Source organism: Doryrhamphus excisus, chromosome 3 (assembly GCF_030265055.1).
Source record: "Doryrhamphus excisus isolate RoL2022-K1 chromosome 3, RoL_Dexc_1.0, whole genome shotgun sequence".
NCBI classification, from domain to species: domain Eukaryota; kingdom Metazoa; phylum Chordata; class Actinopteri; order Syngnathiformes; family Syngnathidae; genus Doryrhamphus; species Doryrhamphus excisus.
In genome coordinates, this window is record NC_080468.1 from 29,682,149 (window position 1) to 29,709,125 (window position 26,977).

The window sequence follows — 26,977 nt, forward strand, 5'->3', positions numbered from 1 at the left end:
ATTCTATCAACCGACAACACGGTATGGGCTAACCAATCATGTGACTGCTTTCTAATAGGACCTGCCGCTTCCCCTGCGTACCTTTCCCCGTATGTTTTTGTAGTCCACCGGGCCCGCAAGGGGGAGAACCCTCCAGCTAATTAGAGGCCTGCCAGTGGAATTTGGCAGCAACAAAGAGAGATATTCATGTTGGCACCGCGCTGAAAAGGATGCGCCGGCAATGGTGGCGCTCCGAGGAGATAGCGAAACCGAGGGAGATCTTGGCTTTGAAGCTTGTCTTCATGCGGCGAGCAGCAATGCAACGCTGCCTTCGGTGCCCGCCCGCTCGCGCTTCTGCTGGCCATCCGTCATGATGTGTGGCGGGACGGAGCCGAACACTTAACCTCCCCCGACATGGTGGCCCCACCGAGCAGCTTGGTGGTCTGCTATCAACGCCTTATATCTGACTTGCCGTATCATCATCAGGTTGAGCAATGTCCCTGCGTCTGATAAGTTGCTCTCAGGACCCATAAATGATCAGATTGAGTGTCAGCATTCGCACAGAATTTCTGTATTTTTATATTATTATTTATATATATATATATTCTTTTTGTTGTCATTCATTCATTCATTCATTTTCTACCGCAGAAAATAGTAAATTTCCCACTCACCTAATTTGGTGATACACAATTTTGAAATTCCAGAAAATGTACAGCATTCATGCACCACATTATATTTATTCTACATAAACATATAAATTATATTTTGACAAATATAATATATGGTGCTGTTATTCTTATTCTTAATATAATTATTTTATAATTACTTAATGATGATATATAATTGGAATTATATTTATATGCAATTTAATATATATTTTACAATTTCTAATTTAATATAATTGAGGAATAATTAAATATATAAATACTAATTAATACTATATTAGTTGATTTATAACTATATTACAAAAACTGTACATACCGGTATATATTAATGCCACATGTGGATACAATAAAAACACACCAATTAATAATCATGTGAATGTTCCAGAATAAGAACCATTTAATACATAGTATGACGCCTTATTATTCTAAATAATATAATTATTTCATAATTACTTAATAATATATAATTGGAATTATATTTGTATGTAATTTAATATATATTTTAAAATTTCTAATTTAATATAATTGAGGATCAATTAAATATATAAATACTAATTAATACTATATTAATTGATATATAAATATATTACAAAAATTCTACATACCGGTATATATATGTGGATACAATAAAAACACACCAGTTAATAAGCGTGTGAATGTTCCATAATAAGAACCGTTGAAAACGTAGCATGATGTCTGGACGCACCCCCAGTGTGAAGAAAGGTATAAAACGGCCATATTTTACCATCAAGACTGGAATCAACCAGAGGGAAAATCCCACGTGTGTATTTAGTTTGTCGGTGGCGGACGCAGCAGCTACCATCTCCAAGCTAGACTCAACACCGCCGTCTAAAATCCCACACGGTTATCATACCTCCAAGATATACGTAGAGAGAAAGTACGTATATTTGTACGTATATATTTGTATGAGAAAGTAGTCAGTTACATTCAATTTGTGTGCCGCTCGGGTTGAGCGTAACCCCCATCTGTAAAAAGCGGGGGCTTTGTGTGCTCTGGTTGTAAATAAATCCACAGAGCCACTCACTTGTGTCAGTGCCAGCTTCCTCTTTGCTTTCCGCTACGAAAGCACTTTGTCGTCTTAGTGGTTGGCTTTCCTTCCTCTTGGCCGCTTGCAGAATCTCCATCAGCTTCTGGAAAGGATTTCATCACGTCGGGTTCTTTTTCTGCCTCGTTTGGCACATGACTCACGTAGATTTAATCAGCCGTTTGTACTTCATTTGCTCTGTTTGCTGTGCCCGGAGATAGAGATCATTCATCGCAATGTACCAATTTGTGCTTTTAGTGGAGCCACCTTAGGCTCACTGCTTATGCACATTTGTGATACTTGGTGTAAACTTCACTCCCGGGTTCGAGACCCAGCGTGTGCAGGACTGGACAGTTACAAATGGTCCATCCTTAAAGTGATGGTCGTCTCCCAGCCCGAGTGAGGATGGGGACAAAAGGTGGGGTGGGGGAGGGCGTTGTTCGTTGGAAAACCTTGTTTGTTTTCTATATGCTACTAACCCCCCCCCCCCCATCCCATCCAATGCCCACCCTCTATAACAATCCTCTTTTCATGTCCCCCAGGGCGGAGACAAGGCGGACCGTGCAGCACAGGAGGCCTGAGGAAATAATTAGCCGTGCACGCACACACATACCCACACCGACTGGTAGGTGGACGCTTTTATTTGATTTTTTTTAAGACGTGTCAGTACTGGGGATCGACTGATATGTTTTTTTTTTTTCGTCCGATACCGATTTTTTTTCCATCACCCTTAGCCGATTGACGATTTTGCTTGGGCTGATATTTGTGGCCGATACTGCTTTTGCTCCCTCAATTTATATAAAAAAATGACAATGATAACAAATATTCCAGGTCTCAAGTTTAAACAAATATTTATTGAAATGTAAACACTGAACACAGTAGGATTCATCTTTCTTAAACACACATTTAAACAGCATTATCAATTTTAAAAGGAGTAAATATTCAACCATGTGCAAAACATTTGTGTCGTAGTTGAAGTTTTATCTAGCATGGATGTGATGACTGCTCCTCCGCAGTGTGACGCGCAGTTTGTAGTTAAAGTTGCATAGTTGTTCATTCTTGGTCTGCTCAGCTAGTGAGAGTGCTTTTATTCGTCTGTTGCGTTGGTATGTGATGTTTTTGGGATTTCTTGTTGTCACACCATGACTTAAACTGTTACGCCTATTGGTCACCCAGTGAAATGTGCAGGCCTATGTATGGTGTAAAAAAACAAACTTATTATTTTACTTGGCATTCATGTTACCTTGTTCAAAGCTGGTGGCAATATTTCAACTAAGCCTAACTGTTAGAGGCTAATTCAAAGTTGAAAAGTATCCTTGTTATGATGTGGCAGCGGGGTGCCGCGACTGCATGTGTTGCAGGGTCCTCCGGCAACACAAAGCTGCCCGGCGGATGCCTGTCAGTAAATCATGCGGCGGAAAAATATATCGCGAACCCACGTGCGTATCGGCTGATGCCGATTCAAGTAAAGAAAGCAAATATCGGCCCGATATATCGGCCGGCCGATGTATCGGTCTACCCTCAGTACTCGCTTTAGGTTTGTAGCTGCTGTCTGCTCAACCAATCGCTTTCATATTAAGTTTATTACCAATCATTTTATCCTCCTATGTGGTTGCCAAGTTGTATTTTTTGCAGACCTGAAAGTATTTTTAATGTGGGCTGCTACAAGAAATGCTGGAAAAAACACATTATTGTGTCAATGGTGGTTGCTGGTTCGATCCTCGATCATGCTGACACATTCAATGGCGCCCCCCACACTGGTGAAGAATAGTTGGTCCATGACTTGCATTCCACATCACATTCCACTTATTTTGTTTCAGTTTTTTTTATTATTTTTTAATAACTACTCCCACACTTGTCAGGACATGTAGGGTAAAAAATTCAAAAAATTCCCACATTTTCAATTATTCAATATTTTCTGTGACATTTTGCTCATTAAAAATGAATGGACAATTTCACTGTCATCCCCTATTGGTGTAAATGTGTTTTACATTTAATGATGCATGTAACATGAGCGAGACGGAGCGTGATGTTTGCTGGTTTGCTATTCGGTCGGTGAATAGGTTTTGGCATATTTCCAGGATATTTCAACATTCATGTTACATTTCAGGACTGGAATTTGATTCGTCAGTAAATATAGGTTGGCAACACTGATCCCTCCTGCTACGTCTTCTTGTTCTCTGAGAGGAATAATAAGACATTTGATGTTACAATGAACAATGTTTTTTGATGTGGCATTTCAGGTTGCGATGTTCCTTGTCATGGTGTTTCATTTTATGACGTTTCGTGTTCCAATTTTTTTGTGTTCCGTTACCACGTTGCGTGTTATGGCATTTCATGTTACGCCGTTCTACATTATGGTGTTACTCTTCTTTTTTTCATTTCATGTGGTAACGTTTTGTGTTACGTTTCAGGTTATGACATCCCTTGTTGTGATGTTTCATTTGATGGCATATTTGTGTTACGGCATTTTATGTTATGGCGTTTTACGTTATAGCATTTCATGTTACAACGTTTTGGGTTATGACATCCGGTGCTTTGGCGTTTACTGATATGCCGTTAAGTGCTTTGTGTTACAACAGTTCATGTTGTGGCATTTTGTGTAACAATGTTTTGTCTTACATTTCATGTTACTGTATTTTCTGTTATGACATTTCAGGTTATGTCATTCCGTATAACGGTGTTTTGTGTTATGGCTATCTAATGTTTCGTCTTTTGACATTTTGTTGCATGTTATAACATTTCGGCATCTCATGTTATGCCGTTGCAGTGTTTGTGCAACAACATTTGGTGTTCAGTCATTTCATTTTCCGCCGTTTCATTTTACAGTGATTTTTTTCTGTTTTGACATATCAGGTTATGACGTTCTGTGTAATGAGACTTTATGACGTTTTGTGTTGCGATGGTTCATGGTAGGACATTGCTGTTATGACATTTTGTGTTACAGTGTGTTGTGTTGTAGCGATTAATGTTGTGTCATTTTGCATTATGACGTTTCAGGTTATGACGTTTCAGGTTATGGCGTTTCAGGTTATGGCCTTACATGTTCTACGAGTTCACGTTGGGATGTTTTGCATCATTAGATATGAGGTGTGTCGAGCAGAATAGTTAGGATGCCATCTAGTGTCCGGAGGTAGAGCAGCAAGCTACGTTCACAAACAGTCCCGTTAAAATGTGTTCATAACGATTAGCGTCAAATGTATTTGTGATAGCTCACCACCACCAATAAATGAAAAGCCGACCCGCAGGAGGTGCAGGTTAACACTGGAGCAGAGCTGGCAGGAGAAAGTCTTCCATTAGTCGTCTGGGCCGCCGCCGCCGCCATCGCCTCTTGTCAGCTGGCCAGCTGGCGTTACATAATGTAACTCGTACGCTGTTATGGTGTGGACAGAGTGATTCATGATGGGGATTTGGTTGCTCTCCACAAGATGAAGTTATGGAAATAAACGTATGGTATAGTGTTCCATAGTGTCACTCCATGATATGAAAACAATCAAAGAAAGATGGCGGAGGAGAATTTGGTGCCTTTGCTCTATCGTGGTTTTACAAAAATGGATTCATTGCTGTTTTGGGGTTAAATATGGCCTGTTATTTGCAAACAAATATGCATTTTTTAACCAAATTAAGTCATTTTTAAACATAAAAATAGCAAAATGAATACAATACAAATATTAGGCATCGAGCAGACATGATGTGGTCAGGTTGCAAAAGCTGGGTTTTGTGTGGTTTGTGTGGAAGCATGTTTTGATTTTGCAACCGACACGCACGGTAACCTGGCGTCGCGCTCCTCTAGTTTGGACGCACATCTGGAGGGCGTGATTGAGCTTTCATCTGCTTTAAGTCCTCAAGCTAGCCGGAGGAGCACGAACACATGCCTTTGGACCTGTTTCAGACAAACATCAACAGGTCCTTAGTTTTAACCCTGGGGAGGGAGCGTCTCAGTCATGAGAGTGCTACTTCCACTTTCCTTCCACCTGTGTACCTTCTTTCTCCGCAAACAGGCGTGTACGAAGGTGAGCTACAAACGTGCTAGCAGCACTCGAGAAGGCGTGTCTAACCTCCAGAAGGGAGGGTGTGGGTGTGTGGTGCTGCCAGGGGGGGTTGCAGACATCAGGCAAACACTTTAAGGTTCAAGGGTTTATATGCGTTTGAAGGGGCGCGCCGTGTACTCCTACGCACGTGCGCTAATGTGAGTGTGTGTGTCTAAAGGCTGGGCGGGACCACTCAACCCCCCGCCCCGGCCACTGAGAGTGGGCTACAGCCGAGTGCTCTTAACACCTCGTAAATCTCACCTGGTGCTGCAGGCCTGCTGCTGACATCAGCTCAAACACGTATGTACAGAATCTATATGTACGTACTCATATACACTACCAGTCAAAGGTTTTGCCACGCCTTGTTATGCTATTAAATGACAATGTGTCTTTTTACTGTATATGTATCTGTATATCAGTGATGCGACCTGCTGTTAGGTTACTGCATGTGGGGCGAGTCGGGACGGGTTCATTCCCCCACCTGCAATAATACCGTCAGGCTTCACAAGACAAGAAAAAACCTCTGATGTTTTTAAGGAATTCATGGCTCAATTTTTACCGTCCATTTTCTCGGAGCAGATCCTTTCACATGTTCAAGGATACCATCACCGCAACAGGGCGGGCAGCCAATGTTTATCTCTTCGCGTTCTGAACATTTTACATCATTTCACTTCACTTATCACTTTCCTAGTCTTTTCCTTTTCTTTATTTATATTTTCTTTATTTATATTATATTTATTGTTTATTGTTCTGACTTTTTCCCCCTACCATTCATTCATTCGTTTTCTACCGCTTTTCCTCACGGGGGTGCTGGAGCCTATCCCAGCTGTCTTCAGGCAAGAGGCAGGGTACACACTGGAGGCATTTGGAGTGGCCAATTAACCTAGCATGTTTTTGGAATGTGGGAGGAAACCGGAGTACCCGGAGAAAACCCACGCATGCACAGGGAGAACATGCAAACTCCACACAGAGATGGCCGAGGGTGGAATTGAACCCTGGTCCCCAACTGTGAGGTCTGCGCGCTAACCACTTTGTTCCCCCAAACAAATTTTCCAAATTAGAAAATACAATTAACAAGAAAACGAAACAGGCTGCACGGCAGTCGAGTGGTTAGCAAGTAGACCTCACAGCTAGGAGACCCAAGTTCAATCCCACCCTCGGCCATCTCTGTGTGGAGTTTGCATGTTCTCCCCGTGCATGCGTGGGTTTTCTCCGGGTACTCCGGTTTCCTCCCACATTCCAAAAACATGCTAGGTTAATTGGCCACTCCAAATTGTCCATAGGTATGAATGTGAGTGTGAATGGTTGTTTGTCTATATGTGCCCTGTGATTGGCTGGCCACCAGTCCAGGGTGTACCCCGCCTCTCGCCCAAAGACAGCTGGGATAGGCTCCAGCACCCCCGCGACCCTCGTGAGGATAAGCGGTAGAAAATGAATGAATGAATGATTCTCATCTCGCTCCCCATTTCACTACATATGAACCAATCATAGCACAGCATGCGGGACAAGCCTCCACTCAGAATTAAGAGAGAATTCCTTCTGGCACCCCACTTCACTTTGTTCCCATGAGTGGGTGAACAATCCAAGGCTTGGTGGATTCTGACAATGATAGGAAGAACTTTGCAGGATGCCATCATACTTGAACGTTAGCATTCCAAGCCAAAGAGAAACATGTCGAGGTTACGTAGCGTTTCCTTCCGAGGCCTAGCATGATATTAACAGTGGTTTGCTCACGTCGGCACACAACTTACTTGCCTTTTGTCGTACACTTTGCGAAAGTGAATGTGTTTTCCGGGCTTTGTCAAATAGCTTTTTCTACCGTGTTAGCTGAGGTCGGCACTTTGCGGAGATCAAGTATTCCGTCGTACGAGTCATCCATTAACCTTTGACAGCTCGACAAGACGTCTGGCGGGCCGGGACTCCGACTGAAGCTAATCGCTTTTCTTCTGTCTGTGGTTTGTTTGTTGTGATGTCAGCGGAATGAAAGCCGAAGAAGCGCAAAGTTGTAAGCCAGACTGCTGAATGTGTCGTCGTGTGGACGTCGCCTCTGGTTTGACTGGCAGGATGTTTATGAGTTAGCGCAAACAGACATCTCGTTTGGTTGCTGATTAATGAAGTCTCGGTGCGTTTAGGTACTGACGGGTGATTTGGTCTAGCAATCTAATTGCAGCGTGCTGAGCTCTCTGCTGGCATCACCTTGCAAAACACACACACCTCAGACCGGAGTTCCACCTGCTGACCAGAGGCTACCCCCCATTATTCATTCATGGAACCTTCCATGGTTTTACTGGACTTCAAAAGGGTGTACACATTAGATACATTAGATATATATTAGATGTTATGATACTTAGGGTGGGATGGGGTTGGGTGGGGGGATCTTCATTGATGAGGACCAAAATGATGTTTTTGAGGAATTCATGGCTCAATTTTCACTGTCCATTTTCTCGGAGCAGATCCTTTCACATGTTCAAGGATACCATCACCGCAACGGGGCGGACAGCCAATGTTTATTTATTTGCGTTCTGAACATTTTACCTAATTTTCACTTACTTGTCACTTTCCTAGTCTTTATATTATATTTATTGTTTATTGTTCAGACTTTTCCCCCCAACCCAATTCTCCAAATTAGAAAATACAGTTAACAAGAAAACAAAACAGGCGTGCAGCCCGAGTTCAATCCCAGCCTCCGCCATCTCTGTGTGGAGTTTGCATGTTCTCCCCGTGCATGCCTGGTTTTCTCCGGGTACTCCGGTTTCCTCCCACATTCCAAAAACATGCTAGGTTAATTGGCCACTCCAAATTGTCCATAGGTATGAATGTGAGTGTGAATGGTTGTTTGTCTATATGACAGCAGGGATAGGCTCCAACACGCCCCGCGGCCCTCGTGATGACAAGCGGTAGAATATGAATGAATGAATGAATGAAGAAAAGAAAAAAAGAACAGACTGCACGGTGGAAGCGTGGTTTGCTTGTGGGCCACACAGTCAGGCCATTTGGAAGATCTGGGTTCAAATCTTCTTTGGGCATGTTTGTGTGCCGTTTGCATGGGGAGATTCTTTACTCCCACATTCCAAAAGCACTCCGGGGGGATGTTTGCTTCCTTTTGACATTTGTAAAAACTTGCACTCCAACATTTATAGGTCAGAGGCATCGCTATAGATGCCTGACAGCAAATATTTATCGACTTGACATATTTTCCTTTGTTTTCTGGCGAAGCGTCTGAAAGCCTGCCTCGCTTGGAGATAAATATCGACGCTCTTGTTACAATTTCACCGGAGGCTCCGGCTGTCATCATGCAGGCATACTAACGCGTGTGATGCTTCTTCACGTGGACACCAGCGGAGCCAACCTCAGAGCTTGTTTTGAACCGGACTCAAACATACGACCCTCAGTGCTGCCCGGTTGGTTTCAACCCCTCGCTGAGGACGTTGGCAGCCCGTAATCGTGTTAGCCCGAGCCTCATCATCCAAGCTCATGATCTGACCCCCTCCGACCACAGCTTATTGATCACTGTCTCCCGCATGCTGGCTCGACAACCATGATGTATGTGGTTGGGGGTGGGGGGGGGGGGGGGGGTGGATGTGCAATCCCTACAGGCAGTGGTTTGAATAGAGGTTGACTCTATTATACCTAAAGTGTACACAGTGTCGACCCCGCTGTGGACTGCCTTGTGGGTTTTGTGATGCCAGCCCCCTCTGAGCTTCTGGAGGAGGACTGAAGAGTGATCATGTTGGCCAAGGTGCTCCATGCCCACACCGGCACACAATTTCACTTGTAAGTGGCCACCGTTCTCTGGACAACAACAAAAGCGGAGAGAATAGAGTTGAAATATTTAGGCGGGGTGCCCATTACGTGGATGGCGAGCTACGCGGTCGATCGCCAAGGTGGTTTTGGTCAATCATGTACATGTAACCCACCCTCGGGTATCTCTGTGTGGTGTTTGCATGTTCTCCTCGTGCATGCATGGGTTTTCTCCGGGTACTTCACATTCCAAAAACATGCTAGGTTAATTGGCCACTCCAAATTGTCCATAGGTATGAATGTGAGTGTGAATGGTTGTTTGTCTATATGTGCCCTGGGATTGGCTGGCCACCAGTCCAGGGTGTACCCCGCCTCTCGCCCGAAGACAGCTGGGATAGGCTCCAGCACCCACCGCGACCCTCGTTAGGATAAGCGGTAGAAAATGAATGAATGAATGAATGAATGTAAAATCATATGACATATCAGTCAGCTGACATTAAGCTCTCCTCTTGATTCGCTCTTGCTCCCCTGCGGCGTTGATGCGACACAGGGAGATGCAACTTTCATCTTTGTTATTCTGATTACGGATAAACTTACTCAGCAGTAAGATTCCTATATCGCTAACTGAAGTTATCCTTTCACGTGTAGTGGCGACTTGTGGAGGAAAAAAAGTCTGTTTAATGTCTTTGCTTCATGAACTGCGTCTTTTCTACACTTCCATTTCTTAAACTATTATTTCATGATGAATCAGAAAATGTGGCCATTGCTGAAACCTTTTGAATATGTTGCCTTGACCTCGGCTGCGTTGTTTTTTAATCGTTTTCATTTCTTGTGTATGGATTATGTTTGATAGCAAATGCTAACTGTGTGTCTTATTGAAATAATAGTGGTACTCAGCTTAGATCCACAACAGAGCCACCATGGTGTAGTGGCTCGCGTTCTGGATTTCGGAGCAAACAACCCGGGTTCGAGTCTCCACAAGTAAGTGCCAATGGTATTCATAAGGAAGGGCATCCGGAATATAAAGTCAAAATCAGTATGCGGATTGAAAGAAGATCCACTGTGGCGACTCCGTAAGAAAGCGAAGAAGAGGTTATATCCAAAACTGAGTAATCATGTGTAAATATCTTGATTGAATTGAATACAATTATGACATTGAGTACTTTGATTACCTGTTTGTTTGTTTCTTATAGGCTTTTTCCTGATTACGGAGTCGCGGATCATTTTGACTTTTGGCTTGAGCCTTTTAAATTCCGGATGCCATTCCTGATGAATAGCGATGATGCTAACTAGTGGCGATATGAAGCTGGGGCGTCTACTTATATCTACTTACTAACCTGTAAACTTTGAAATTCTATTAAGACAGACTCATTCAAAGTAGTATTTCAAAGTTTACTGGTTAGTTTGTATGTATATTTATATGTATATTTTGACTCTTGACTTGCATGTTAACAAGTGTTGCAGGTGTTAAGTTGCTGTGTGATGAGTTTAGTGTTCTTTGTTGAGTAAAGACCTCCTGCATTTCCTCATCGTGAGTTTTTCATAGGTCCTGTTTGGCGCCTGTCAAATAAAGAGCTGACTCATGGACTCGTGTGCGCCATAATGTGCCATTTTATGATGCAGGGGCTTAGAGACCAGGATTTACGGTAGCTTCTTTACAAAATCCCAAAGTGGCAAAGTTGCTTTGTTTAATTTTTCACTCTGTGGCCCTCGCTGGAAATAAGTTCGGACTCCCCCCCCCGGGTTATGGGGGGAAAAAGAAAAGCAACATGAAGTTGCAATAGATGATGACATCAGTGCCTTTGCCACAAGTGCCAGCAATAACTCTTCTTCTAACTTCTAACTTCTTCTAAGAGCTATTTGACTTCCTGGTGGGACGTCCTGGCGAACTTAGCTGCGGTTTTCAATCCAGACCCAAAGAATGGCTTCACGTTAGTTAGTTAGTGGTTCCCTGTGGACCGTCACAGCCGACCTTAATTTTGGGTGAGGTCATCGCGTCAGCGCTTCTCACGTCCGTAAATTGGAGTGCTCCCGTCTCGAGACGCCGTGTGAGGTCTGAGCAGAATCTCAACTGATGATTTATTATACGATAATTATTGTTTTTCTTTTACTCCTGCTGCGACTTCCCTCTGAGGTCAGAGGCTGGGCTTGGAGCCGCAGTTTCTCCTCACTGGTCGCCATCAGAATGCTTCAGAGCGGCGGTCCCAACCTTTCCTGTGGGCCACTTTGATACCGTTTCCACATCCAATGTAGGTCAGATTATTTCCATTTTACGAGAATAATGTTGTAATTTTATGATGAAAATGATCATTTTCAGTTGTAATATTATGAACAATGAATTCATTTGGAATTTTTGGGAAATGACGTTGGTGAAAAAGTTATTATGTGAATAAAGTCTTAATTTTACTTTTACAAAGACTATTTAAGAAAAATTAAAGGAAAATTAAAAAACAACTGCAAAAATGGGGAAAATAACAACAATGCTGAAGTTGATATTAACAATAATAACTTTTCAACCTATATTGCAGTTTTGTCTTGTGATATCTACACGTGCTGCTTTAAAAATATCAAAGTGACATAGTCGCATCCTTCCCATCCTCACGATGTGGCTCTACGGTCACTTTCTCTGCAAATGTTGATCCAAAATGAGAGGTTTTAGTCCCTGAACATGTGCAAAAGTCAATGAATTAAAAATGGATTTAATAAATTTTTATAAATTTTAAATAAACATGCAGAGGGAGAATGCACCACACCCCTGGTCTAGTTGTATCAAAGCCAAAGAATAAGGTACTAGGGGTCTGCAGTACTGGCACTGGGTTCTCATACTGGCCTACCATCAGATCTGGCCGTCTGCGCTTTGTTGCATCAGTCAGCTCGTAAATGTGGTCACAAGGATGTCGGACACATGAAACGTTCCAACGGGACTCTTATCCGGCCCTGCGGGATGCGGACCTTGCTGGTTGGCACGGCTGACACGGGTCTGCTTTCTTTAAGCAGCACTCGGGGTCCACTTTTGGGGGGTTTGGACAGCTTGGAGTCTGCAGCGTCAGCAGACCAGAACTCTTGGTGACACCAGGAAGAAGAAACACAAACATTTATATATATATAAAAAAAAACACTTTCCAATGTAAATATGTGGAATATTACAGCCCACCCACAGAACTATCTGTTTGATCAGCTAATTACCACACACACACACACACACACACACAACACACACACACACAACACACACACACACACACCCATGAGAGCAGTTTATGACGAAGCTGCGGGGCTTCTACTTCCTGCATTTAGCCTCCTTTTTCTTTCCTTCCCTTCATGATGATTGGAGCTAACGTGTCGTATGTAACATGCATATGTGACATTTAGAATGACGGAGTGACTGGCTGGCCGGGAGGAAGACGAGGCACAAGGAGCGGTTCAATTATTTTCTACTTAAAGGGGAACTGCACTTTTTTTTAGAATTTTGCCCATCATTCCCAATCCTTATGCAAAACATGAAAACATATTTCTTTTTCCCTTTTCTGGGCATTCTCAAGCTAGAAAACTAGTTAATATGAGCTAGCTAACAACAGACGTAATGGGAAATGCCTATTTTGACGCTATATCTCACAGACCTCCTCCATCCACATAATCCCCCACGTCCCCTTCGCTCCTCAGACTCAAACCTCCTGGCACTCCCCTGTAAGACCAAGCTCCGAACCTGGGGAGACAGAGCCTTCTTCATCGCTGCCCCCACTCTCTGGAACTCTTTGCCCCATTCACTCCGTGCTTGCCCTGACCTTCCCACCTTCAAAAACAACTCAAAACCCACCTCTTTAAATCTGTTTTTAATGTTTAACTTACATGCTTAAACTGCTGTGCCCCGCCCCGCCCCGCCCCGCTTTTACTCATCTTTTAACTGTGTATTAACCAATGAATGTTGTATTTTGGTGTGTCTTCTATTCTGTTTACTTGCTTTATTCAACTTCATTCTTCTGTAAAGTGTCTTTGAGTATCTTGAAAAGCGCTATACAAATAAAAAAAATGTATTATTATAGCCCTCACAAAAAAATAATTGCATAACTGATTTGTATATTAACCAAGCTACAGCCATATTATTATTGTAGCAGCTAACATGATAAACTATATTCATCTGGCAGACTAACACCACGCCTCGCTAATTGCTCATGTCAGCGTCATTCACAGACGAGAGTGGATACCTAGCTCTCAGTTTCCCGACAAAGACTCAAGATGCTGGTTTCTCTGTAGCACACAACGTGTGCTGGAAGACACAGCCATCCCAAGGAGAGCTGACATTGAAAGTGTTGTCGTTGTATCTATGCTGCTGCTGTTGACGGAACTACCATAAGCATGCCTATGAAGGCTCTGAGAAAATAAGTTTGGGCGGTGTGTTGAATCATCCAAAACTATTCCATGTTATCATCAGTGTACATGTTAATGCATGATCACAGCATGTATATCAAACCAAGTGTTTTTAGAGGCTTCATAGTCCAAATAAGTGTGTCCCACTGACAGCAATGTTAGCTAGCGCATATTAACTTGTTTTTCTTGCATTATAATGCACGGAAAAGGGAACAAAATATGTGTTCATGTTTCACATAAGGATTGGGAAGGATGGGCAAAATTCCCTAAAAAGTCCACTTCCCCTTTAAACGACTATCTTGCTTCCGTAGACTTCAGATTTTGGACGAGCTGGTTTCCCCGCTCGATGCGGCAAACAAAAACAATGCAAACTATTCCCTGCCAAAGTTGCCGCAAGAAAACGTGACTTTGGGCTGTGCCGTTCGCGTGACGAAATGTAAGCTGACAGCATTTCATGTCGGCTAATGCGCCCCCCCACGCTAGCCAGCTTATAGCCCCTCGCCTTGAAACGCTCATCTCATTGCACATATTTTAGCGCTTCTTTTTATTCTCAAAAGGGAATGAATACATCTTTAAATGTCTCATTTATTAATTAAAATCATATATGTCTTACTGTATTAAATACAGCAATGTGTCATTCATTTATTCAATTAATTGTATAATATATTATTATTTGATTTAATTAATTAAATAAATAAATCAATATTAATACCACAAATTAAATGAATCCATTAAAAAATAAATACATCAAATAAAACAAAAACTAATTAATGAATTAAAATTGGAATTAAATACATAACGTGTCATTATGTGTCATTCATTCATTATAATAACAGTTCATTTAATGTAAAAACATGTAATTATTTGGCAGTTCAATTAAAAATGTCAATATTATATATGTACACACCATTGATTCATTAAAACACTAATTAATTGAATGTAAAAACTCATGTTAATATTTCACTGGTGTATTGCTTCATTACACTTATTAAGCATTTCATTCCAATTCTAATTCATGAATGGCACATGGAAGTCATTAATTCATGAATTAATGCCACCTTTATGCATTTCAATTCCAAATTGTATTAAATAAATGATACATTGAAGCAATTATTTAAGAATGTGTTCATTTCTTTCACTCTCTAAAAGTCAGTGAATGTCTATTTACTGTACTACAGGTCCCTTACTATATTAATCTGGTATGAATGAATGGTTGACTCAGTGAAAGACAGAAATGCAGTTGGGGCAGTTGGGACTCCAGCCAACCACAGTGAGAGCCATTATCCTCAAATGGCAAAAACATTGAACAGTGTGGCCGGCCAACCAAAATGATGCCTAGAGCGCAGCCACAACTCATCCGAGAGGTCACAAAAGACCCCACAACAACATCCAAAGAAGTGCAGGCCTCACTTGCCTCGGTTAAGGTCAGTGTTCATGACTCCACCACCAAGAAAGACACTGAGCAAAAACGGCCTGCATGGCAGAGTTCCAAGACCCAAACCACTGCTGAACAAAAAGAACATTAAAGCTGGTCTCCATTTTGCCAGAAAACATCTTGATGATCCCCAAGACCAGGGGTTCCCAAACTTTACCAACTCAGGGCCCACTTGAAAATCTAAAAAATGTCAGCGGCCCAACTTTGTCCTACAAACAGTACATAGACAAAATGCTGTGTTCTCAGAGCGCTTAATTTACTTAATAATAAGAAGAAGAAGAATAGTTTTTTATTATTAAATTAATAATAATCATAATAATAAAGACTGGCATGATGATCAGAGAGCTATGTTCCAATCATAAACTGTATAAGGTTCCTAAAATATTGTGACAGGTCAATCACACTCAATAGGTTATTACTTGGGCCTATACATATTTTTTTTAATCGTGCAATAAATATTTTACAATAAAAATAATTAAAAAAATAATATTTTGCAAAAATGAATCATATTTGTTCTATATATATATATATATATATATAAGAACAAATATGGGCATTATATATATATTCTATTTATATATATTCTATTTAAAAAATAATGAATACCTTATATATATATATATATATATATATATATATATATATATATATATATATATATATATATATATATATATATATAAGAACAAATATGATTCATTTTTGCAAAATATTATTTTTTAAATAGAATATATATAAATAGAATATATATATAATGCCCTCTCATGGCTTACCTGCAGTACCACCACGGCCCACCAAGGGGACGCGGCCCACACTTTGGGAATCACTGCCCTAGACCTATGGGAAAATACTCTGTGGTCTGACCAAGTTGACCATTTTGGAAGGTGTGTGTCCCATTACATCTGGTGTAAAAGTCATTAAAAGAACATCGTAGCAACAGTAAAATATGGTGGTGGTAGAATGGTGATAAATGGGGTCACAATAAATAATATTGAAATTTCTTTGATAATCCGAAACTTTCAAGGGTAACAAACATGCAAAAAAATAAATAAAACACTTTTTCACATGACTTTCTATATACTGTATGAATGCGTCTGTCATAAAACACTGTGGATAAAATGGTCATATTTCAGACGAAGGTTTCAAATGATGATTCATCGTGATTCATTCATCATCTAACCGGGCTATGTGACAGCCCTGCTAAGCTACATTTGTATGCAAATCTAACTTTTGCCGGTAGTTGTTGTTGTGAGAGACAGACAGTGCCGCAGAGGAGGGTTGAACGCGTTCCCGTCCACATGAAATGACAGGACGGATCCATGGTAGTGAGGTCATATCAGTGGTGGTATCGTCAGCTTATAACGACTCGTTCTTCATTTCTCATCTCCCTTATCCCCAACACATCATGATTTATCGGAGTTCATTCCTCTTCCTCTTTCTCCTTCATTTATCCTCTGCGGCGTTCTTTAGCATAATCGACGTTGGACCTGTGAACTCCTTCTGCATTTCTTCCCTCTTTTATTTTGAAATATGACTCCCTTGTGTGTGTTTTAGGTGTTCAATCAGCCGCCGGCGTCCGCTTGTATGATTACTTTCTGCCTTCTTTTGTCAGATAATTTGTTCATTTCGTTATGTGTTTCGATGTGCTGACTTTTTGTGTTACAGCGTTTTGTGTACCGCATTTCATTTTTCCATGTTTTGTGTTATGGTGTTTCAGGTTATGGTATTTTGTGTTACGGTGTTTCATGTTATGACGTTTTGTGTTCACACATTTAATGTTCCGGTGTTTGTGTTACAACATCTCAGTGTTATTCCGCCACATGTTCCGGCCTTTTGTGTTTGGCCAGTTTATGTTCTGACATTTGGTGTTACAGTGTTTGTTCTGTTCATCGCTGGGGATAGGGTCCCAAAATAGCCCACAATAAGGGAACTCCGCAAAGTAGCCAAGTGTTTTAAAAGAAAAATGCACTACGCGTATGTGTTTCCCTTTTCTCTGCAGTCTAACTAGAGGAAGGCGTTAGTATGAGCTAGCGAGCAATGCACATCATTGGGAGGTACCTATTTTGACGACTAAGTCTTCTAAAAAAAAACTTGTTATATCAATGCTGTGATTATGCATTAACAAGTACATTGTATCTTGCCGTATTTTGATGATTTAAAACATTACAGAAACTTCTCAATTCCACAGAGCACGTATATTTAACGTCAACAACAGCAGTATAGAAACATTGATACCACTTACAATGGCCGTGTCTTCCAGCACAAGCCGTGTGCTCCAGTCCAAACGAGCATCTTGTTGAGTCTTTGTAGCCGTCCCGTCTGTGAGTGACGCTGAGATGAGGGGCTAGTGAGGCGCTGTTACTCCTCTAGGTAAATATACTTTTGCGTGTTAGCTGCTACAATAGCTATATGAATGTAGCTTGGCTAATATACAAATCAGTTACAGAAAAAGTTTGGGCGCTCCTGATCATTTTCTAGATTTTTCTTTCTAAATGACTGGTTGTTTGGATCAGTCACTTCAGGTAAATATATCATATATCATATAGCAGACCAACACTGGGAAATTTACAGAAAGTGTGGAATAATTATTTAAACAAAAGCACCCTTGTGGTTTTATTGATTTGAATACCTTTTATGCTAATCGTTGAAACACAACATTTGTTTGGTAAGCTCATTTGATTCTCGTATATCATCTTGTTCACCATTTCTATGTCCTTCGTGTGTACAATGTGCTTCGACTGGACTCACATGGCAATCTTAGGGGAGGAGTTGTTGACAGCCTGGCGGGTCTACCACCCTGCGTTCCTCCATGCGATAATAAGAGCTAGCATTTGTGACGTAGCCACAGCAGAATATTTCTTTATTTACATCAGGTTTCTGCTCTAATTGGGTCAAGTAGAGAAGACGTTGTCTGTGTGTACTTTGTTTGAGTCACCGTGGCACCATTTTGGTGTCAAATCTCTGCAACCAGTCTTTGCAGTGTGGAGGTGCGGCCTGACGTGTTTTGACACGGACGCTTGCTCTCGGCAGCGCTGCTCTGTGACAGTTGCACAGCGGACATCAAAGCCTGTAATCGCCCGGCCAAACGGGCCAGTAGCTCGCGCCAGCAGCCTCAGTGAGCATTTTGGAGTGGGTGTGTCGGGGGTATGTACCAGCGTCGGCCAATCAGACCGCGCCGGCGACAGGAAATGGGCGTTTGGAATGAGGGGGAACTGAAATAACGAGGAGCCGCGTCTCGCCCGTGTGTGGTTTTCTCGACACACTTAGACACATCATAATAGAAGGGGAAGGGGCGGGGGTCACTGCTTTTTTTGGCTGTGCATGAAAGCATCCTCACACGGAAGGAAGAAGCTTTTGTGTGGCAGAAAAGAGTGTCACCTTTCACAGCAAAGCTTTATGCTTGGTTGTCGGCTAAACACACACACATGCACGCTCACATGCACGCTCACATGCACGCTCACATGCACGCTCACATGCACGCTCACATGCACGCTCAGCAGTGTGCTCAGTTATCATGCGCAGGAAAGTGAGGGAGGAAAAAGGGTCAATGGGATGACAGAAGCCATTATGGTCCTCACAAGCAGCAGGTGATGTTCTGGAATCCTGCTGGGCGGGAGGTCAGCACAATGAATGACCTCTGCCAAGGAGGTTAGCCTACTTCTTTGTGTCTTCTGGTTATGCCAAAACAAGTAAACTATGAGAGTGTGTGGGACATGAACCAGGAGCCCTCTTTTTGCTATTACAAAAACTTGGTTTAAAAGCATTTTGGCTTGCATTTGGTATTATGACAACTATGACAATAGCGATTATTACATGTCTACTGTGTGTTTGTGTGTGTGCGTTTTTGACAAACAGCTAAACCAGGTCAGCAGAAATCCAATTAGTGCGGCCCAGCAAGGCATGTTTTCATTTATTTACTGCCATATAGTCAGACCATTTGCTATTGCACATGTATATGTATGTGTATATATATATATATATATATATATATATATATATATATATATATATATATATATATATATATATATATATATATGTGTATATGTATGTATATATATGTGTATATGTAGTATGTATATATATATGTGTATATGTATGTATATATATATGTGTATATGTATGTATATATATATATGTATATATATATGTATATGTATGTGTATATGTATATATATATGTATATGTATGTGTATATGTATATATATGTATGTATATGTATGTGTATATGTGTATATATATATATATATATATATATATATGTAGATATATATATATATTATATATATATATATGTGTGTGTATGTGTGTGTGTGTGTAGTGCGCTGTGGAAGGAGAAAGCCATTTTAATCAAATCAGATCAGTTCATGTGTGCAGGCCCATTTTTCCCCGGAGCGCCACAGTTCCTTCCACTTCCCGCTCTGTCCAGATTAAAAGGAAATTGGTTTAATGGCTCAAAAAGCTGCTTCCACTCGCTTCTTTTTTTGTTGTTGTTGACCCCTCTGCGGTGCAGGGTCTTTACTTCCAAGTCCTAAAAGCTGTTTGTGTTACCTCCGCCAAGGACCATCGCAAAGGGGCATTTGAATTCTGTACACTGGGTTGGTTTGTCACAGTTCAATGTTTCAGATCATCAAACAAATGTAAAGAATTGACAGGATAGCAAGAGTAAAATATGGTGGTGGTAGTGTGATGGTCTGGGGCTGTTTTGCTGCTTCAGGACCTGGAAGACTGGCTGTGATAAATGGAAGCATGAATTCTGCTGAAGGAGAATGTCCGGCCATCTGTTGGTGACCTCAAGCTGAAAGCAACTTGGGTTGTGCAGCAGGACAATGATCCAAAACACACCAGCAAGTCCACCTCTGAATGGCTGAAGAAAACCAAATGAAGGCTTTGGAGCGGCCTAGTCCAAGTCCTGAGCTGAATCCTATTGATATGCTGATGTATTTGGACGATTCCGTCGGTACAGTCTAGCTTGAGATCCGCTCTGCAACACTGTGGCAAAATGGCCATAACAGAGTTTCCATGTGCCTTTTTAATTTTCATTTTTTTCCAGCAAGTCATACTTCATGTTGTGTGCATGGAAAAAGAATTCCTTCACCAACTTTTTACATTTACACCTTTGGGTTGTTGCTGTTTGGCTGTCGTGGCGCCCCCCCAAGTTGAAATGAAGAAATGCAGACAGCGGGTTGCTCCAAAGAGCGCCTGTGGGACATTTAATAAAAATAAATCCCGGGCCCCCCACTCATGAGCTGTCTAATGAAACAGCACATACGCGATGTGATTAGGGGGGGGGGGTCGCCGAGGGGACACGCTGGAGTCCTTCCTGTGAGTCGCCTCGGGTACTGTGTGACTTTAACGTCTCCCATCTCGTCTAGCTAACAGTGCAGAGGCTAGATTGTCTCCTGTGTGTGTGTGTGTGTGTGTGTGTGTGTGTGTGTGTGTGTGTGTGTGTATGAGAGACAGATGAAGGCAAGCTGGCTGCCGTCCAGGTTATCTATTTCGAGCTTGTTTTGCAACTGACAAGGCTGCAGCATTGTGATAGTGAGTTACGGTGCTACGATCCGTTGGCAGGGCTGCGCACTAAAGCGCTGCACGGACGTCGCTGGTCGCCGAGGGCCTTGATAGCAGAATAATGTGAAAGTACATCCTGTCACGGCCTACATATTCACATGCCAGATGTGTGGGATCATATGCTTCCTGTCTTAGCAGCTATTAGATCACTTTAGCTTAAAGTTCAATTCGTCACATCACATCCATCTGTCCTTCCCAACCGTCATGGAAGTCAAACATGCACGTGGCGCCATTTGGACTGACTGTGATGCAGCGTCTACCCAATTTGGTGGCATTATGCCAAGCTTCCAATGACGGTCGTTGTTACCATTGAGTCTTTAATTGGTAAGATAACTTCCATCCCAGCTGTCGTGGGGGGTGCTGGAGGCGGGAAAAAGCGGTAGAAAATGAATGAATGAATGAACTTCCATACGCTACGCTACTACGCTACTTTGTCCAGCTCCTCCCGGCGGCTCTTGAGGCATTCCCAGGTCAGTTGAGATAAATAGTCTCTCCAACATTCCCTGGGGCTTCCTCGAGGCCTCCAACCAATCGGACGCGCCTTGAACACGTCCCTAGAAGAGGCATCTGGGAGGCTTTCTCAGTGCGGAAGAGCAGAGTTTCTCCCGGATGACAGTACTTTGCACCTTATCTCTAAGGGAGAGCCAAGCCTCCCCTACGGAGGAAACTCATTAGTTCGGCTGCCGGTACTCGCCAACCTGTCCTTTTGGTCACTACCCAAAGCCCATGACCCTAGGTGAGGGTGGAAACGATCGACTGCATTACTGCAGACGGTGCGCCAGACGGTTCTCTCACTCGGGAGGAAGACCACAAGGGCCTTAAACTCCTGCACTTGGTCGGGATGCCAACCATGGACTTGGGGGTGCCGATTCTTATCCTGGCCGCTTCACACTCGGTAGCGAACCGATGGTGGCAACAGTTGAAGACCAAACCAGCAAAGCCAGCCACCAGACAGGAACCCCTCAACACCTTGGCTGCATTACGAATTCTGTCCATAACGGTAACCAACAGAATCAGTGACAAAAGGCAGCCCCTGGCGAAGTCCAACCCTCACAAGTCCAACCACTTGCCGGCGATGCGGACCAACCTCTGCTCTGCCACCCGTCATACAGGGAGCGAATTCCGCCTGAATTAGCTGGTTTGGCACCCTATACCCCCGCAGTCCTTCCCCACAGGATTCTTCAAGGAAAAATGGCGAACGTCGAAGTCCACAAAACACATGCAGACTTGTTGGTTGGGTTGAGGAATTCTTAACTAGTTTTATTTAATTGTCTTGTAGGTGAATTATTTCTCCCCCTATTTTGGGGGGGGCGGGGGCAACACCCCCCCAAAGGCTATGACACATTTAGCCTTTGCCTTTATTGCCTAATGAGCCAGCTGGCTCTGCTGTGATGCCTTTGTTCCTCTTTACTCCTCTTGCATCTCCATTCCTTTCTGGTGCTGAGATTTGACACGGCTCTTCTCCATCCGCAATCCTCTTAAGGAGCTTGGGTAGCTCCTGGCCCTCTCGGCATCCATCCTCATGCGTAGCCTGATGAATGAGCGAGAAAAACGCTCGTGGGTGAGACATTGGAGACCGGAGGCTGAGAAAAGCTTCATTAGTTTTCCCGTCATCAATAACTTGGAGCAGCGGTACAAATGTAGTATTGATTACTTTGCAGCAACTTGTAGATCCTACTGATGTGTTGCCATGTTCACAATTAGCCCCCCCTCCTTTGTTCTTCTTATTGAGTGCATGCTTTTTGTGCTGACTCCAAACAAGCTGTTTGCATTTATCAAAACACACACTACCCTATTTGTCTTTATTAACACACCATCCACACAGATCCTAGTGCGGGGGTGTCCAAGGTGGATCCTGGGACCCATTTTCAGGCCGCACCTCTTTTTTGGTAGTATTGTAGACATAAAATATATTGATTATAATGTCCTTCAATATCAAAGGCTTTTATATTTTTTCCGCGAGAAGCAGCAAGAGGTGATGATGCAACTCCACACTAATGCATTTCACTTCAAAATTAACTAGCAAAATTAAGCCATGAAAACGGCCACAAGGTGGCAGAAATGCATTTGATAAGAGCTCGGCAGGGATCATGTCAATGAAAAAATCACACGGCTGTACAAAATGTCCATCCATCCTTTTTCTATATGTGCCAACTTTCTTTGGGCAAAAAGTGCAGGGCACAAATAGACGAATAACAACCTCTTTCTATTAGACTCACCAATTAACCAATGAACGTGAATGTTTTTGGAACGTCGGGTGAGAACAGGCAAACTCCACACAGAGATGCCCAAGCGGAGATCCAAACCCAGATCTTCCCGATCTCCTGTGTGGCCTACATGCTAACCACTCGGTCACCGTGCGCCCAGTTCAAAATGTGAAAATTGTTTATGGTGTTATATTTGTAAAAAAGTTATTTTTGATCTACAAAAGCAAAAATATTTGTGTCAAAGTTGTGCTTGAAATGTATTTCTCTGCATTTCTCTTTTTTTCTAGTCGGGAACTGATATTTTCCTGAAACTTACCTATGTTCTACTGCTGATTACTAAATAATAGAAAAATGTGGAAACAAACGTTTTTTTTCCAATGAAAGACGGGAGTCCAGCCTTTCTTTTGGTAGCCTCTGTGTTTATATCGCCATAGAACACAATATTCTGTGTGCCTTTGAAGATCACTTACAATCGCCTAAAATCGTCTTCCTTCATAAATGAGGTACTTTCATTCTTAGAGCATAGCAAACCTGTTTACCACCTTCTCAATACACCTTTTGACATTATTAGAGCATTCCAGACATGAAATAACATCCCTATAGTCACTTTTACACTCCTATTACTCAATATAGTAGACATAATAAGCGAAAATAAGACAGGATATAGACTCACATATGACTCCCTTGTTCCAGTACTTCTGTGGTTGCTATTGTCTCATCAGTGTAACATTACTGACACCTAGTGACCAGTGTAGAATCCTACAAATAGAATACTCCATACATCTTCTGAATGCCTTTTATTTGTATTTGAGTTCATTTAGCTATTTTTATGCTTGAAAATGCTTCTAAATATGTCAAAATAAGCATATTTCTAACCAATAACGGCCGTATTCAAGCATGAAACCGCATGATGAATTCATTTGGTTTTGAAAAACTGTGATGGGAGTCAAGCTGCAAAATGTGTGGCCAGGGATTACTGTAACAAAAAAATAATCGTTACCACTTTTAACGCCTTACCCTGTGATTGGCTGGCAACCAGTCCAGGGTGTACACCGCCTCTCGCGCAAAGACAGCTGGGATAGGCTCCAGCATACCCGCGACCTTAGTGAGGATATGCGGCATAGAAAATGGATGGATGGATGGATCACCGTTGCTGTATGAACAACATCCGCAACAACTGTGTGTGTTTATGAGCGCTGGGAAACAGGTTGTGCATAGGCTGTTTGTGGCCGTCCAAATGTACTACTTCATAGATTTTGAAAATCTATGAAATTGTAAGCGTACAATTCGATTATTCAGTTCAGTGTAACCGGAACACACCTGAAACTGAGTTGTGGGTTTCAGAATAAAATACGCTCAAGCTAAACATGATAAAACTCAAAATTAGCAAGCAAGCGAGGTGGTTTGTTCTTAAGGATTGTAAATGTACGCAAAACAAAAAAACAATATCTTTACAGGAAGACACCACTACAGCTACTTCTAATTTTGCCGCTTCAAAATAATGTTCTCAATTTTATACATTTTTATACACATTTTTTTTTTCAAACACATTTTTAAAACATTTTTTCAGTTTTAGCATTTTTAGCGTGAGTGTGTTTTATTCTGATGCTCACAACTCAGTTTCAGATGTTTTCCGTTTACACTGAACTGAGCTTCCGGGCGCACCAAGTTCATTTTTCCACATACACACACACGCACGCACGCACGCACGCACGCACGCACGCTGAATAACCTAAGTTTAAACTAAGGGTGTGGAAAATAATCAATGGTAATTGATACATCGATGCGCATGCGCGCGGTGCGAGTGCATCGGCTCATTCACCGGGTATGGATGCAATTGACGGGTGAAATCTACATTCATCTTGATGCGTTTGTGGGTGTCGGTAAAATCCGATTGAAGCGCCATTTTATTAATGTTCAACTTCACCCCATATGCTATTCCCCAGGTGCCATGAATGCACCATCATTATTTGGCCCTTTGTATTGAATACGGAAGCCGTGAGGCACATACAACTACTAGTAAAACAGCATGGACGTTCGTCGCAAGCAGCAGCGAGGACGTTTCTATATTTAACCCCCCTACTACGGAAACACTACGGATTCTCAAAGAACGGCGGCAAGCTCGAAAAAACGTCCGTCATTTGCAAAGAATGCCACGTTAAGAAGCCGCAAGACAAACATGCAGACCCCCTTAAAAAGGGGACGCCACAACACGGACAAGTCTGCTGCCACCTCCCCGTCTACTTCCTGGTCGGACACCGGGGAAGAACCAAGCAAATCAGGTCAGAACAAATGAATTTTCCGCTGCTTTTCAAATTGTCCAGGAGCTATTTGTCCGTCCCTGCAAAAAGTGTGGTTAAAGCGTGGTATGGTTCAAGTATGGGTAGTTTGGGAGTGCATCGAGATGTGTATCGAATCGTCCTTATTGCTGAGATTCACACCCCTGGTTTGAACAGACAAGAAAACGACTACTCCATGTGCCAAAAATCAGTGTGTGTTCGAGTACATTGTAAGTGTGTGTGCAGATGTTTGATGTGTTTTGCCCTAAACGGCCTCCCATAGTCCATGTTCTTCCAGGACACAGTGAGGCCCCGCCACAAGCTTGTCCCAGTATAACTCCTTCCACCAGACTCCATTAATCCTGAGAATGTTCTGGTCTTTGCTTGGACCATGTGACCCCCCCCCCCCCCCCCCCCCCCCCGCACCTCCCCATACATACACACATCTTGTGAGCTAGCAGGTGTGTGTGTGTTTACGTACTGAATGACAGAATGTCTTGCTCCTGTTCTGTCAACACAGCGCTCACGTGCACTAATGCAGCATGAGGACACACACACACACACACACACACACACACACACAGTGCTCATGTTTATCGTCTCTCTGAGGCACCGACAGCACATATAGAATTCCCCCTATATGCCCTCGTCTCCTCTAAACCCTCCCTCCTCCTGCTTATCTTCCTCCTCCTCTTCCTCCGCTAGCTTCTATCTTGCTTGTTTATCTCTGCATCCTGATTGGACGATTGTATCAGCCGCCTGTGATTGGATGAAGTCTGTGCTGCTGCTTCTCAAGCTCCCGACTGTGCTACACCCTTTGGTGCGACAAAGTGCAGATTTGCTTTTATTTGACACCTTTTGGTGCGGGGCGCACCTTGTGGTTTCATGCTTGATCTTCCAACAGGGAGCCAAAGGCCAAGTGTTTCTGTTCATGTTTCTAGTTCACATCTGAAGCACGGTATGTTGGACTAGTTTGAGCGCACCGACCCTTGCCCAACTTCCCTTTTTTCACATGATCAGAAGCTGCAATGGTTTTCATATTTTCAAATATGTTTACATTTTAGTCATTTTTAAGGGATTTTTTAATGACGGCATATAATGAAACGCAGCTCACTGGTGAGTGGCGGTATTTGAGCTATTATTAGAAGAGGCTGGGTGGCAATTCATGGGGTCCTTAGGGGTGACCTGGTGTCCCCAGGCGACATGGTAGTGACCCCTGCTATAAAGTGAGTACAAGGTCCGAGATAAGGCGGCAAACTAGCTGGGTCTGGATGACTTGCGTCCTTTTTGGTGGCGGCCGGCCATCACGTCAAACGTCATCGCTCAGCCGACTCAAAGTTGACATGCAATTGACATTGGAAGCCCGCCTGCATCAACGCTGTGGAGCGATGCTTCTTTGATGGCGCACCAGCACCCAGGTGGCACCAATAGAAACTCAGCGGCTCAACAGTGCTTGAGAATAATAGCCCTTAACAGCCAAGATGATGCGAGGGCGGCCGCCGCAGTACAGTCGTGTCCGATGTCTCGCTGTGAAAAGCCTGTTGGTGCGTTCATTGATGAAGCGTCAGGCATCACGCCGTCTTTTGTCTTTGCTCGGCTCGAGTTGCTGAATGACATGGTCGTGGCGACAACAGTGGTGTGTGCATAATGGAAGAA

At 42.7% G+C, this 26,977-nt stretch overlaps 1 protein-coding gene across 4 annotated transcripts in view; it reads left to right on the forward strand.

Moving 5' to 3' along the window:
• LOC131124882 (thyroid hormone receptor alpha-B) overlaps positions 1 to 26,977 on the forward strand; it is a 104,907-nt gene that overhangs the window by 35,032 nt on the left and 42,898 nt on the right. For 3 of the 4 annotated variants that reach the window (XM_058065825.1, XM_058065827.1, XM_058065826.1), the window contains one exon: positions 2,232 to 2,314. The gene's annotated coding sequence lies outside the window, so the exon portion shown is untranslated. Of the gene's footprint in view, positions 1 to 2,231; positions 2,315 to 16,062; positions 17,635 to 26,977 lie in introns of those variants that run through there. The other variant, XM_058065828.1, reaches the window with a different exon arrangement.